Raw genomic sequence first — 15,222 nt, forward strand, 5'->3', positions numbered from 1 at the left:
CTGGGGGTTGGTGCTTTACATGGGCTAACTTGTTTAAGCCTCAAATGTGATAGGAACGTGGTTATCCACCCTCATGATTCCATGTGGAGGGCAGCCCTCCAGTAACACTCCTGCCTCTCTCCCTACCCCTGGCACATTCCTCTCCATGGAGAAGAACCATATATCCATGAACTTGGAAGATTAAACTGGGTTTCACTGGCTCAGCTCCTCCTCTGTGCCGCCCTGGACTCTGTGGGCACAGAGCACGTCTTCCTTTGTTCTCCATCAGCCCCGTGGTAAGCCTGGGGTTGGATGGCCCTGTTCCTGTGGGCCTTTAACCATAACACCCAAAAGAATTAATGTAGTTCCTTAATATCATCAAATATCTAGTTGGTGTTCAAACTCTCCCGATGTTCTTGTGTCTTTTTGCAGCTGGTTTATTTAAATCAGGATCAAGACACACTGCTTTGAGTGGATGTGTCTCCTAGATCTCCTTCCCCCCTTACAATGTATTTGTTTAAGAAACTGGGTCATTTGTCCCAGTTTTCCCCTCAGTCTGCATTTTGCTTCTGGCATTGCTGTAGTGTCTCTGAACATATTCCTCTGTCTGCCCCACGTTGGCTCTGGTAAACTGGAGGTTAGATCTAGAGGCTTGATCTAATTCCGTGAGATATTCTGGCAGCCTCTTCTTGAGTGCTGGTGTGAGGTTTCCTTGGGAAACACATAATGTCCAGTTGTCTTTCCTTCTATGATATTGGCGGCCATAGATGATTCACACTAATTCCTTCATTTCATCAGATGTTTGCAAAACGGTGATTTTTCTATCATTCTTTACTAGCTGGAATACTTCTATGGAGAAATTCTTTACCACATCAACTATTTGGCTACTCTGAAGTACAGGAAAGACAGGCTAAGTTCTTGATTCTTAATTTACTGGTTTACAGAAGGACTTGGTTCCCTAGCATCCTCCAAAGGTGGCCAATTAACTGTTTTCGTTATGAACTCATAAGCTTTAACATAATTAATATGTTTCAGTTCAATGCAAGTATTATTTTTCTTGGTTCCCAAGTAAGTCCATCTTTAACCCAAGGCAGTCTTCTCAAGTTGGCGCCGAGTCCTTTGTCCATGGCTATACTGAGAACTGATACCTTCCCTGCTTTGTGACAAAAGATATCAAAAGATCCTCCAGGCTTAACTTGTACATTTCCTGCTCTAACCTGGAACCAACCATTCTGCCGAAGAGCCTTGACTCCTTAATATTATCAATATAACCATTCAGATACTACAATATGGCACTAAGTGCATTGATTACTGCTGGGTTGGTTATGGCTTCTATGCCTTTACAGTGGTCAGTGCTAGAAATATATTTTAATAGATATATCATGAGTTTATGCTAAAATTTCATATAAAATATAGTTTTACTGAACTTTAATTTTACAATACATCTCCTTTTTTTACTGAGATATAATTCACATACCATAAAATTCAACACGAAATTCACCCCTTTAAAGTGTGTAACTCAGTTTTTAATATGGCCACAATGCTGCACAACCATCACCACTATCTAATTCTAGAACATTTTCATCACCTCCAAAAGAAACTTTGTATCCATTAGCAGTCACCATCCATTATCCCCACCCCCAGTCCCTGGAAATGACTAATTTGCCTTCTATTTCCATGGATTTTCCTATCCTAGACATTTTACATGAATGGAATCATATAACATTTTTGTGTCTGGGTTCTTTCACTTATAATATTTTCGAGGTTCATGCATGGCTGAATAACATTCCCCTGTATGAATATACCACATTTTATTCAGCATTCATCAATCGATGGACATTTGGGTTGTTTCTACCTTTTGGCTATTATAAATAATGCTGCTATAAATATTCATCTACAAGTTTTTATGTAGACATATGTTTTCAGTTCCTTTGGGTCTATACCAAGGAGTAGAACTGCTGGGTCACAAGGTTAACTCCACGTTAACTCTTTAAGGAACTGCCAAACTGATTCCAAAGTGGCAGCACCACTTTATATTCCTATCAGCAACGTAAGAAGGTTCCAATTTCTCCACATGCTCACCGACTCTTGTTATCCCCCAAGTTTTTGAGTACAGCCATTCTAGTGGGTGTGAAGTAGTATCTCATTATGGTTTCATTTGCATTTTCCTAATGATTAATGATGTTGTGTATATTTTCATGTGTTTATAGGCTATTTGTTTATCCTTTTTGGAGAAATGGCTAGTAAATATATATTTCATTTTTAGATTGTTCCTTCCTGGCATACAAAAATACAATAGATTTTAAAAATTAAGCCTGTATCTTGTAACCTTGCTGAACTAATTTATTCGTTCTAATAATATTTTTCTGGCATGGATGCTTTAGGATTTTCTATATACAAGACAGCGTCATCTGCAAATAGAGACAGTTGTACTTCTTTCTTTGAAATGTAGATGCATTTTTTGGGGGTCTAATTGCCTTGTCTAGAAACTCTAGTACCAGGCTGAATAGAAGTCACAAGAGCAGACATCCTTGTTTTGTTCCTAATCTTAGAAGGAAAAGCTTTCAATCTTCCCATTGAATGTAATGTTAATGTGGGATTTTCATTGATGGTGTTTATCAGGTTAAGGAAATACTTCTATTCCTAGTTTGTTGAATGTCTTTTTAACAGGAAAAAGTGTTGGATTTTGTCAAATGCTTTTTCTGTATCTGCTGATGTGATCATATGGGTTTTGGTCTTTATTCTATTAATATAGTGTATTACATTGATTGATTTTCATATGTTGAACCAACCTTACATTCCTGGGGTAAATCCTACTTGGTCATTATATGCTTATATGCTGCTAAATTTGGTTTGCTAGTATTTTGTTGAGGATTTTTGCATCTATATTCATAAGGGATATTCATCTATAGTTTTCTTTTCTTGTTATGTTTTTGGTTTTGTCTGGTTTTATTTATTTTCTCTCTTTTGCTAAAAATTCAGGTTCTTAACATTAACAGTTACTTATTTGTTTTTTCTATAATATTTAATAATGTTTCAGAAAAATAACACCAATATTATTCTTAACAATATGATTATAGAAAATTTAAGATTCCTTTTAGTCTTTCATTTCTTTTCATCTGTGGGGTATATTTCAGTAGAGATATTTGGGATTTTCCTAGGGTCCAGGAAAGGGGAGCTGAGGACCAGGCATGCTCAGAAAGAATAACAAACTGCCCACCTTGTGTATCCAGCCAGAAGCCAAGTGTCATAGGTACAGTAGTGACCCCTAAAGATGTACAAGCCTCAAGCCTCAGAAGTTATGAACACATTACCTTACATGGAAAAATGGACTTTGCAGATAGGATTAAGGTTAAGAACCTTGAGATGAGTCTGAGGAGCCCAGATTATTCAGGTGGGTCCAGTGCAATTACACGGGTCCTTAAGAGCAAAGAGCTTTTCTGGCTGTCAGAGAGAGAAGAAGGAAAGAGCAAACACTAGACATACAGGAGGGGCTCAACTCACCAGTGCTGATGGAAGACAGAAGAATGGGGTCATGAGCCAAAGAAGCTGAAAATGGTCCTCAGCTGACAGCCAGCAAGGAAACAGGAGTCTCAACTCTTCATAACTAAATTCTGTCAATAACCCAGATAAGCAAGATTCCCCGTGAGCCCCCAGAAAGGAATGCAGCCTGGCCAACACCTTGATTTTAGCCCCATGAGGCTCATGTTGGACTTCTGACTTATGGAAATGTAAGAATAAATTTACAGTAATTTGTTATGGCAGTTATCAAAAAACTCATACACAGGAGTCACCCTAATACCCTTTGCCTAGCATATAAGCATCTGCAGGCATTTAAGAAGTGGAAGATTTCATATAAGAACATCATGAGTGTCGCCTGGCCGCAACGAACTGACATTGACAGTGGATGTCCCTCTCTGGGGAGCAGGTGCTCTCTTGTCTCCTCAGCTCTCACCACTCCCCACAGTCTTACTCCAGGGCTGCTTCAATCTCTTACATTACCTGTCAGGCCCCTGGAGACATGTGATGTTGAGAGCTCAGAAGTAAAAGGCATCAAAAGGGCGGGAGCTCCACAAGACTGGTAAAAGCTTTGATGGGGGAGGGATTTGTGACATCTGGGGCAATGAACATAACAACGAAATCTCTCCTTTCATATGCCACTGCAATGCACTCTTCAACTGTCCGAATGGGCCAGGAGCTCTCTGCAAATTGCTTGGACATGTATCAAAAGCAAAATGGGTTGATGGATGGAGAGAGGGATGAATGCATATGTGATAAAATCATTAGAGGAAGGTCACCTGCAGAATATCAAAGGTGGCAACATGAGTGTTCCATGTGCAACTCTTTCCACTTTTCTGTATGTTTGATAATTTTCAGAAAGAACTGTCGGGAGGAGAACCAGATCAGGGTCCACCATCTGCCTAGCTTTAAGTTCTACCTTTGCTAGAGGAGCCACAGGAAGCTGGAGGACGGGATGGGGCAGGAACGAACCCATGGTGTCTGGCTGTGAGCCCAGTTCCAGCTGTGCGGACAGGATGCCCTTAATTCTGGCAGTCCAGGTTTGTTGGACAGGTCAGTCTCTCTCTTTCCCCTTGGAACCCCTGGACTTCTTTCGTGTCCCCTCGTGCTCGTCCATCTGGCTGGACTGCTTTGATCCAGGCCCCACACAGCCCTCCCCCACCCCTTCCCCCACCTCTCTAGCCCCTTTGATCATTTCAGCCAGCCTTCTAGGGGAGCCTTCTCCAACTTCATTATGTTGGGCCTTCACAAATAAACTAATGCACCTCTTCTTAAAAATCCCTTTCCCTTAATTTGGCTGAGTCCTCTGTGGCCAAGAAAGACAGGCGTTATCTAGTTGTCTACAAAAGTTCCTGCCTTCTATCCAATTTCACAGGAGGCTCACTTGATTGAAGCAGGGTTTGGGGGGAGCGGTTAGCTGTAATAAATTGCCTGGAGTCCACGGGGTGAAATACAATAGAGCTATTACTCAGCAGAGGGCCCTGGCTCTCCTGAATCCCAGGGCTGGGCCCCATAGCCTGCCAGCAGATACGCAAACAGCATCACATTCCAAGGCAAGTAGACAATGCCACAGTAGACTAAATTCATTTCTAATTTAATCCAATTGTGGAATTAAAGATTATTCAGAACTCAGATAAAAGCTCAGCTTGGATCACAGCCTTGAACATGTGCTTTTGCGGGGAAGGGTCTACTCTTTTTCTTCCTCCTATTCATCCACTCATTTATTTACTAAATAAACACAAAACAGGCACTTCGACTTTTGCCACGGGCACTAGTTATTAGTTTGGTTCCAGCTTAGTATTCTCTTTGTTTAAGTAAAAAAATTGTCTGACATGCTGAAGTGAATCTCTCCAGAATCCAGCAGGGAACTTGGTTGCGCAGACTCGCCCATAGGCCACCTTCCTGTTGGAAGCTCATGTGAAAAGCCCCGTTTCTCCTCCTCATATTAGGCCTCAGGTCGCAGCAGACAGAGGGGGCCTGGGGATGGCAGGGAGGAAGAGAGAAGGCCACCCCACCCCTAGTGATGCCCCATCTTAGCTGTCCCCTTTAGGACCTGTCTGCGTGTTGTGTCTTAAGATCGCAACACTGGACGGCAGAGTACGCCCAGTCCTTTTGTGTGGGATAAACATGAAGCACCCCTTTGCCAGATGCCTTCAGAAAGGAGGCACAGAGAACGCTGTCTCCAGGAAGGGGAAACTAGGACACTGTTCCCAATGCAAAGAGGCTGGTTTTGGCTATGGCCAGACAGGAACAGCCTCCGCCTTCTCCCAGTTCCTCGTGCCTGATGGCTTATAGAGCACGCTCTCCTGTCTCTTCTCGAAGCTGGACCAACCCCTGTGCAAGAGACGAACCAGGGAGTGCTAGCCCCATTTTCCACATGTGAAAAATGGTGCCCAGAGAGGAAAGAGACTTGGGTCCAAGACTCCAATCTAGATGGTATTTACTTAAAATAACAGCATAATTTTTTTGATGATAAAGTGATCATTGCTCACTTTGAAACACTATGAAAGTCTGGAAAACTCAGAAAGGTTAAAAGACAATTGATAATGACAGCAACATCCTAACCCCGGGGGGATGACCTCAGTTAAACATTTAGCATATGTCTTCCTCTGTGCTCCCCTCTGAACATATATTTGTTTCTACAACATGGCATCCAGCACATGGATGTGGTGGCCCCCCAAGCTCTGTGGGATCCCAGATATAGCATGGCTTCCTCAGATGCTGGAAGAGCCCCTCTGGGGACAGGAGGGGGCAGAGCGATGCCTTCATAGGGTCAGAGCAGTGATACCATGATGCTTTGAGCACACAACATCAATCGTGGTGCCCTCATGGCTCAGTATTTCTGGCCCCAGAAGACAACATAAAGGAAGAGGCACCTGCAGGATTTCAAACCTTACGACTAAGACCTGAGTGAGAAACACCCCACCCCTCGCAGGAGCACTTCCCTTGTCATCTGGTTCAGTCTGACGAGGCCCAACCCATACAGGGCAACATTTAGTTAGACATGCACAGCGTGAGGACAAAGACCGGTCAGAGGTGTTCCTTGACACTCTTTGAAATGGTGAAAAGGGTAGAAACAAAGTGAATGCCCATTAACGGGGAAAGATTAAATAAATGATGAGAACTTCAAACTATATGATACTGATAAGCAGTTCAAAAATGAGGAGGAAGATGACAATGATGATAACAGAATACATCTGTTGAGGATTTCCATTATGTCAGGCCATGTTGTCAGCACTTTATATGCATTAAGCCATTTAATTGTCACAATGCTCTTAGGAGGTCAGAACTATCATTACTCCCATGACAACGGGGAGGAAACAAGGCAGAGAAGTCAAGTAACTTGCCTAAGGTTCAATAGCTGGTAAGGGCTGGAGCCTGGATTTAAACCCATCTGCACTGTATACACAAATATTTTTATAGGATAATGTACCAATGCTATTAAATGTACAAATAAAGAATGAATAGATAAAAAAGAAAAACTGAGGGAAGTAAGTAGAAGTTTGAAGTCCTGGCTTCTAGTTTCTGCTCTGACATGCAACATTCCAACCCCACTTTCTCAATGGACCCCTAGTTCCCCTTATGTCACTAAGGGAGCTGGACAATGGGCAAGTCTTGTGTGCTTGCTCTGTATTCTTCCTCCTTCCTTGGTTACAGCATCCTGATTTTCCTTGGGGAATCTCCCACCCTTCAATTACACAGGATTTGGGGGAGGGCCTTGCCTTGCCTTAAAGGTGGGCAAGAGAGCCTGGTTCAGCCAATCAGAGCATCGCAGCTCCCCCACCACAGTGGTTGGTTCAGGGGTGGGTACTTGGAAATCAAGAGTAAATCTCTGCTGAGACAACTGGGAGAGAGGACAGCTATTTCTTGCTGAAACTGAACAGGGGTGGATAGAAGACTGGTCGGGCCCCCGTACAGACTGTTCCCTATCTTAAAACGAAGTGAGCATAGAAACTAACCAGCAGAGAGGTTCCTGCTGGCAACATTTAAGGATGTGGATGCAGCTATGGCTGGAATCAAGCCCTACCCCTGGTCTTTTCAGTGACATGAGCCAATACGTTGTCTTTTCTTTAATCAGTTTGAGTTAGGTTTCTGACACTCGTAACTGTAAGAATCCTTGCCGATACAACTGCTTATAAATCTCTAAGCCCTTTCAGTCACATGAATCTGTTTTGGTCCTAAGGATGGCTTTTGAAGGACAGAGGCAGAAACTGTTCCCCAGGAGTCCCCCCCCTGGCCTGAAGAGGGCAGCCTCTCTCTTGCCGCAGGAAGAGAACTTGGCTCATTCACTGACCAGGAGAAAGGGCCTGGGCTGAGGGCTGCGGTGGGGCTGGGAGGCAGCGGGAGCTCTCATCTATGACTGAGCAGCCCCCAATTTAACATACCTTAAGGGTTCTGGCTCTTGGGCACAAAGGCAAGTCTAATATACCAGCCCTGAAGCTGTACCCTCAGGGCTTAAAGCTCGAGCACTAGAATTAAAAAGCAAAGAAGTCAAAATCAAAGGCAAGCATTTCAAAAAATCTTCTCTGAGTCAACTTTGAAATAGAACAACCCAATCATTTTGAAGGGAACTATAAAAAAAACATTTAATTCTCTCACCTGGGACTGTATCCACAGACCAAATTGAAATGCAAGTCAACTGAACAAACCCCATATTTTAGTGCCTAAGGGAGCAAGAGTGCTCTGAACCTGGGTTCAGATCCTGACTCTGCCACTCTGCAGCTGTGAGACCCGGAGTAGGTTTCCATCCCTTGTGGAGCCTTGGTTTCCTCATCTGTAAGTGGGGGTGGTAACACCATGAGAATGACAGGATAACTAGGTGAGACTGTACACTTGAAACAGCCACGAGGAGGGAGGAGGAGCTAGCTCTGGCCTTGGAGATGGGTAAACGTGGAGGAGAACTCACAGCAAAGAGAATGCTCCTGTTTCAATTCCCTCGGAATCAGGGATGGCCACCCCATGAAAGGTCATGGGGCTTCAATAAGGCTTAAAAAAAACATAAACAAGGTCCTACTGTACATCACAGGGAACTATACTCAATACCTTGTAATGGCCTGTAATGAAAAAGAATATATATATGTATAACTGAATCACTGTGCTGTACACCAGAAATTAACACAACATTGTAAATTGACTATACTTCAATAAAAATAAAAATAAAATAAATGCAAAACTTGAAAAAAAAAGTTTTCTCTTGGAGGCATGAATCTCACTTTCAGTACCCGAGGCTTCAGTCAGCTCATGGGTCAAGAATTCTCATTTGCTCACTCCCTCAATTATTCATGGAGTCAAGAAATGTTTACTGAGCACCTACGATGTGACAGACACTATGCTAAGCACTGGGATTACAAGGGTGGGGAACAAGTCGTTGTCCCTGTCCCACAGTATACAGAGTCTACTGGGAGGCAGATAAATAATAGAAGCAGTAATCAATGGTGATATTTTTTTCCTCCCTCACTGTGGATGGCTGTGACGTGAGAACAGAATGAAAACGGCCAAGAAAGACAGAGAGAAGGCATCCTACGTGGTGCCTCCTCATGCCCAGCCCTGTGCTCTGCCAACAGTGAGCAGCCAGTGGGTGGTTGCTGGGGTGAACTGCAGCTGGAAGGGCCCAGTCCAACTCTTTTGCTTTCCAAGTAAGGGAGTGAGGCTTAGAGAGCTTAAGGGGAGACCCCAGACCACATGGCCAGCTAGTATTGAACTGGGACGTGGAGCTGGGTCTTCGCTTCAGTCACAATACAAAGAGAGAATCCTCTGGAGATGCTGGATGTGAATAAAAGATCTAAGCCTTCCAAATAGTTTCCAGGAGCTGGCATTGGCATCTGCCATCATGTTCCACATGGTATCTGCTGGCTTGGCAGGCCCACAGGGGGCTGGACCACTCAGTCTGGAGAAATGAAACCTTTGGGGGCTTCAGTGAACCTCAGCATAAAACTCCTACCAGTACGAATGTGGACACTTTGTTCTTATTTATCAGAAGTAGTTTGGCATTTTAGCACCTTCTCATGGAACCAAACCCAACATGTGCTCCTCCATCAAACAGATGACAATTTTGGATTTCCACTGACCAGATGGGGTTTGCTGGGAGCTGCTTTGTGTGTCTCAGGGATGGCAGAAGTTAGGATCTTTTGGGGTCGAGGAACAAGGAGGAAGGCCAACTGCTGCTCCAAGGTTGTATGCACAACTTCAATATGAAAAGCCAGTAAGAACCACTAAACATGAAGGTTAAAAGGGCCTGAATCTCACCTTGTCTGTGATCCGTGTTTTACAGATGAGGAAACTGAGGCCCATAATGGGGAGCGATCTTCCTGGGGTCACAAACTGAGATAGTATACCCTATACAGCATGATACATTCAAATAGCAGGTACCTTCCAAGATGGGAACTGCAGGTGTGGTAAGGGAGGGGGGCAAGGGTTGAAGAGACCTTCAGATCTGGGTTCAAATCTCACCTTTGTCACTTAGCAGTGAGTCACTCTGGGAGGGTCACAGCCTCCCTAAGCCTCAGCTTGTACTTGGGTAAAATGGGGACATAACTCTTTCCTAGTAAGGCTGTCACACTGAATAAAAGCGAGACCATCTGGGAATGCATCTGGTACAGCATCTGGCTCAGAAATGTGAGTTTCCACCTCTCCAGGCCATAGGGTAGGTCATGCTCCAGCAAATGGTTGAAGTTTAAAATTTTGAAATTCTCCCCTCTCTATTTTCTATCAAGGACAAGCCCTTATAATACAACATTCTCAGAAAGACTTTGTCTTATGGGCTCTGGAGCCACCAAGAAGCTAAGTGGAAGTTATAAATAGCTCCAGGCTCTGGAACAAAAGGAAGAAACTGGGTCTTAGTGGGGAGAGTGTGAAAAGCTCCTGCCCCTCCCATCCCCATCAGCCCTCCAGATGCAGATCTGGGGTCTCTCCTCACACATCTGAAGGCAAGACTTCCCTCCACAGCTGGGGCTCTGCTGCCCAGCCCTTCTCTACCACTCTGCCCTTCTTTACCGCTCTGTGGGGGATGAGGCAGGCAGGGTTTCCCTTTAATGCAGTCTGGCTGGAATCAGAGGAGCCGGAAGATTAGTGTGACAACATGCGCCAAGGCTGACATCTTTATGAAGGTCCTTTTCCATTCAGGGGAGGCTGTGCTGAGAGCCAGCTGCGCCCACATACTTCTCCCTCCTCTCAAGAGACAGCTAAGAGAATCACAAAAGTTATTAGTATTAACTAATGCAGTACCTCCCTGCACCGCAAGGTCACAAGGTCACCACTAGTTTTGTGCCCCCTAACCTGCACTTAGAGACTTCGGATACAAGCAATATTGAAAGGATCTTGGTTGGTGCTGTCTTTGCCTCCCACTTTGAACTCACATTTTGGAAAGCCCTTTGTACAGATCGGATCTAATTTTAAGGCAGGTGTAAAAAGAACAACAATAAAAAATAGTTTAAAGCACACAGCAAAATCCAAGTTTCTTCACACAGCTGTCCCACGTAATGAAACTGGCCCTCCTGCAGATGTAACATGCAATGTATTCCATGTGCTGAAACTTTAAACACAAGCTGACAGCAGGAAGGAGCGACTCTAGTTAATCAATACAGTTACATAAGGTCAAATGACCGGAATTATCAGCAGGAAATAACAACCATAAGGACCACACCTCCTATCCCAATTGGATGCCAGTTGCCAGGCCAACATCATAAGGAGGAAATGGGCTTTAATATCAAGATTCTTCATGATTCATGAGGGAGGAGAAAAGAAGAAACCAAAATGTAAAGAAACATGTTCACGGATGTCTTTGCCTCTGTTTCCAAAATGGAAAACAACCTGTATGCTCGTCAACAGAGAAATGGTTGAATTGATCAGATTCTGTTGTAATGTTACAGAGCTATTAGAAATATCTTGGAAACATGACCAGAGTATAAGTGAAAAAAGCTACTTGTGGAATAAAATACATGTAGTACAACCACATTTTTGTGGGGAAAAAAGCCCCCAAACCAAACACCCCAGGCCCCTTGCTATGTCTATATATGATGCACAAGCAAAGGGAAAATCTACAGAACGCTAAGCTGCTCCCATTCGTCACCTGGGCAGACTTAGGGCTGGAGGTGGGTGGGTGGAGGGCACTACTGATTTCATCCCCCCAAAAAGGTTGGAGGCAGCTTACAATCAGGGGGAGGTATGTTCTCTTTCATGTAACAGTGCTCCTAAACTGAGCAGCTTTGCTGGTTTTATCATGCTGCCCTTGATACCATCTTAATGAAGGGAGAGAACTGATAATTGCCTTTATCTTCCAGTCATTATCCTCTTTTCCCTAAAACCCTTTCAAGGCCAACACCACTTAAAATCAAACTCATCTCTGTAACCAAGTTTATCTAATGCAATTTATCTGCTCCTAGATAAGCACAGGTTATTACCTCCAGCAGGGTGAGTGAGAGGCAACTTGTGTAGTCTCCGGGCTGCGACCATTTATCCAGCCAACCCTGCTTCACTGTGCCTGGTCCAAGAACCTTCATGCACAAAGGATTCGAGTTTAAGAACCTCTCCTTCCTTCCTGTGAGGAACTCTGTCTATGTGTGATGCAGCAGAAGGGGCCCAGGGCTGGGATCCAGGTTTGAGTCTTCTTTGCCTTCCAGGGGCTGTGGGAACTGGAGCAAAGAACTCGGCTTCCCTGAGGTTCCATGTGTGCTTCTAGAAAATGGAGCTGGTAATCCCCATAGATACCAACGATTTGTGGACTCGTGAAAGAGTCATGATAGTGTTTTTGTAAATGAGAAGATGATGTTGAAACATATAAAGGAAAAAAAAATATCACACGAAACCTCAAAATGGAACGATGAGTGGAGGCTGGTGGAGCGACGCCTGGCACACCTGCACTGGATAAACGGCAGGTGTAGTCACTGTTCATGGAGAACAGCATCCATTTTGAGAAGACTTAGGAAATGCACCTGTTCACAGAAATGATAAAAGAACACACACCACACAGAGCTCATGTGGATGTCGAGTGGTTTTCCCCCAGCATAAGTTGGATGGGATATATGTCTATCTGATTTTTAGTTGACAGGCAGCCGTTTCTGCTTATAAGCCATTTATCTCTGTAATTTCAACCCAAAGGCTTAAACTCACTGAAATCTGTTCTTAAAATTACAGAAAAGAGGTCAATTTGAGAAATTATATTGGCTGCCATTACATTTAAAGGCTTATGAGCACCTTTAAATCCCAATATTAGGTCTGATGGATCAATAACTGTTGTCGTGGAAGAAACACTATTGTTCAGAAAAAAGAAATTCAATTTTAGAGGCGAGCTGACTGAAGTTTCCTGAAGAAGCAGTGATGCGCCAAAGAAACCTGGACCTTTTCCTTTCCCAGCTCACAAATTGTTCAGGCTACAGTCCCTTTCCCGCCCTCCACCCCCACCCCGACCCCTCCCTACACAGCTGCCTTGCTAACAACCTGCCAAACTAGAGAGTTTACATCCTTCACATCCTGAGCATCTCTGGGGCGCTAATCTTACACTCGAGCACTCCATTACAAAAGTGTCAAGTGAGCTTATTCCACCACACAAATCATGATAAAAAGGGTAAAAACTGCTAATATGTACTAAATATGTCTTCCAAGCCTGTCACTGTGGTACAGAGGGTCTGACACACCTCCCAGCACTGTGAGGGGCAGGGGAGGGGCGGGCCCAGATTCCAGCCACTCACTCCCATTGCAGGTGGCAGGAGGCGCGTGCTGCCCCCATCTTGACCTGGACGTGGCACGCAAACTGTCATCCTGCACACCACACCACAGACCACAGACGAGCTTTGGTCATTTTTAGATTTACTATCTGCTATGCCTCAGGCGTTTCTTGCTATTCAAGGAAAGCGAGTTAATTAAAACCAAAATATAAAAACACAGCAACTCAGAAAAGAACCCCATCACCATTTCCAAATTTTTGTAACACAAATGGCATCATTTATTCAACTTCCAACTTGATATCGTCATTTGGATGTTTTAAGAACATCTTAACCTTGACTGAAATACAAGTCGCATTTTCCCCTAAGCCCACTCTTCCCAAAGTCTTTGTTTCTGCAAATGGCAGCTCCATCTCCCTAGCTGCCCTGGCCAAAAAACTTGGTGTTATCCTTGACTCGTCTTTTTCTCACATCCATACTGTCTGTAAGTAAATTCTGTTGTCTCCATCTTCAAATCATACCTAGAATGGGGTCACTGCTACTCCCACTGTGGTCTGAGTCACTGTCACTGTATTATACCCCTAACTAGTCTCTACCCTTGGCTGCCTACAGTCTCCTCTTAACATAGCAACCAAAGAGAGCCTTTGCAAATGAAAATCAGATCATGCTGTTCTCTGCTCAAACCCTCTAAGGCTTTCCATCTTACTCACTTTGGTAAAAGCAAAAGCCCCACAGTGACCCTGACAACCCTCCAGCCTTGTTTCTCATCCCTCTCCTTCTGACTCACCAAGTACCACAGCCAAGCATGAAGGTCTAAGAGCCTTTGTACCTGTTTCCTCTGCCTGCAGGAGTCTTTCCCTAGTTAACTGCCCTGCTAGGCCCCACACTTCTACATTTCTCTGTTCATATGTCATTTTATCAGCAAGATCTTCCCTGACCATTGAAATAAATACATCTCCTTCCCATCACTTTCTCTACCTCTTACTCTGCTTTTCCCCCAACATCACCGGAAAATTAACATGCTCATTTGTTTGTTTATGACCTCCCATGCCCAGTAGAATGTAAGCTCCACGAAGAAGGAAATTCTGCCTATCTTGTTTACCGCTGTTTCCTCAGGGACTGGGCTACACAGTAAGCATGTATGGTAGTCACGCAATAGATGTTTGCTTAACTAATGAATGAATGACTTGCAAACAGTTTCAAGTGACAGGCTTGCGATCTCTTCAAGGCGGGGACTGACACTTGATCATTTTAGTATAAATGAGTAGGGGCAGGCTGCATTTTAGGTGAGCTACAGATTGGGGAATGGAATGAGAAAGGAGCCCCGAACACACACACAGTTGCCTTAGATTAAATTCCTGATTTAATTAGCTCTGGATACATCCATGAGGTGTCCATGCAGCAGGAGCCCAAGAACGCAGGCAGTGGCACTGCCAACAGCTTCCCCTGGTCTCCAGGGTCCCATGAATACACAACTGTTGATGCTGTCTGGCAGGAAAGCTCAGTTCTTTCACATTCCTAGCTCACACTTACATCATCATTCCAGAAGATTCCCCTGCTGTCTCTGCGAATATTTATAAACACCAGGCTTTCCTGATTCTCAAGCCTACAGCATCACCAAGGCCATGTTATCATGGGAGGAAAGTGGTGGTCCCTGAATAGGACCTCAGCTGCTAGCTCTCCTGGGTCCAGGGAGCCATTTCCCCTCAGTGCTTTCCCTCCTCTGACTCTCCACCCTTTATCCCGATGTTTTAGATAATGCAATGATTGCCAAATATGGTAACAAATCCATTTCCAACTGGATCCTATTATACCTAATAGTTTTTTGATGAGGTCTTTAGGGTTTTCTATACATAAAAATCATGTCATATGCATATAGGGACAGTTTTACTTCTTCCTTTCCATTTGGATGTTTTTCATTTCTTTTCTTGCCTAACTGCTCTGTCTAGGACTTCCAATACTACGTTGAATAAGAGTGGCGAGAGGGGGCATCCTTGTCTTGTTCCTGATTTTAGAGAGGTAGCTTTTAATTTTTCATTATTATGGTATTGTGCATTTGTCATTT

The 15,222-nt window shown here is 44.0% G+C and overlaps 1 protein-coding gene across 1 annotated transcript in view; it reads right to left on the reverse strand.

The window, feature by feature from the left end:
• Window positions 1-15,222, reverse strand: part of GALNT10 (polypeptide N-acetylgalactosaminyltransferase 10) — a 207,706-nt gene that overhangs the window by 87,286 nt on the left and 105,198 nt on the right. The gene's annotated exons all lie outside the window — the stretch shown is intronic.

Source organism: Vicugna pacos, chromosome 3 (assembly GCF_048564905.1).
Source record: "Vicugna pacos chromosome 3, VicPac4, whole genome shotgun sequence".
Lineage (NCBI taxonomy): Eukaryota > Metazoa > Chordata > Mammalia > Artiodactyla > Camelidae > Vicugna > Vicugna pacos.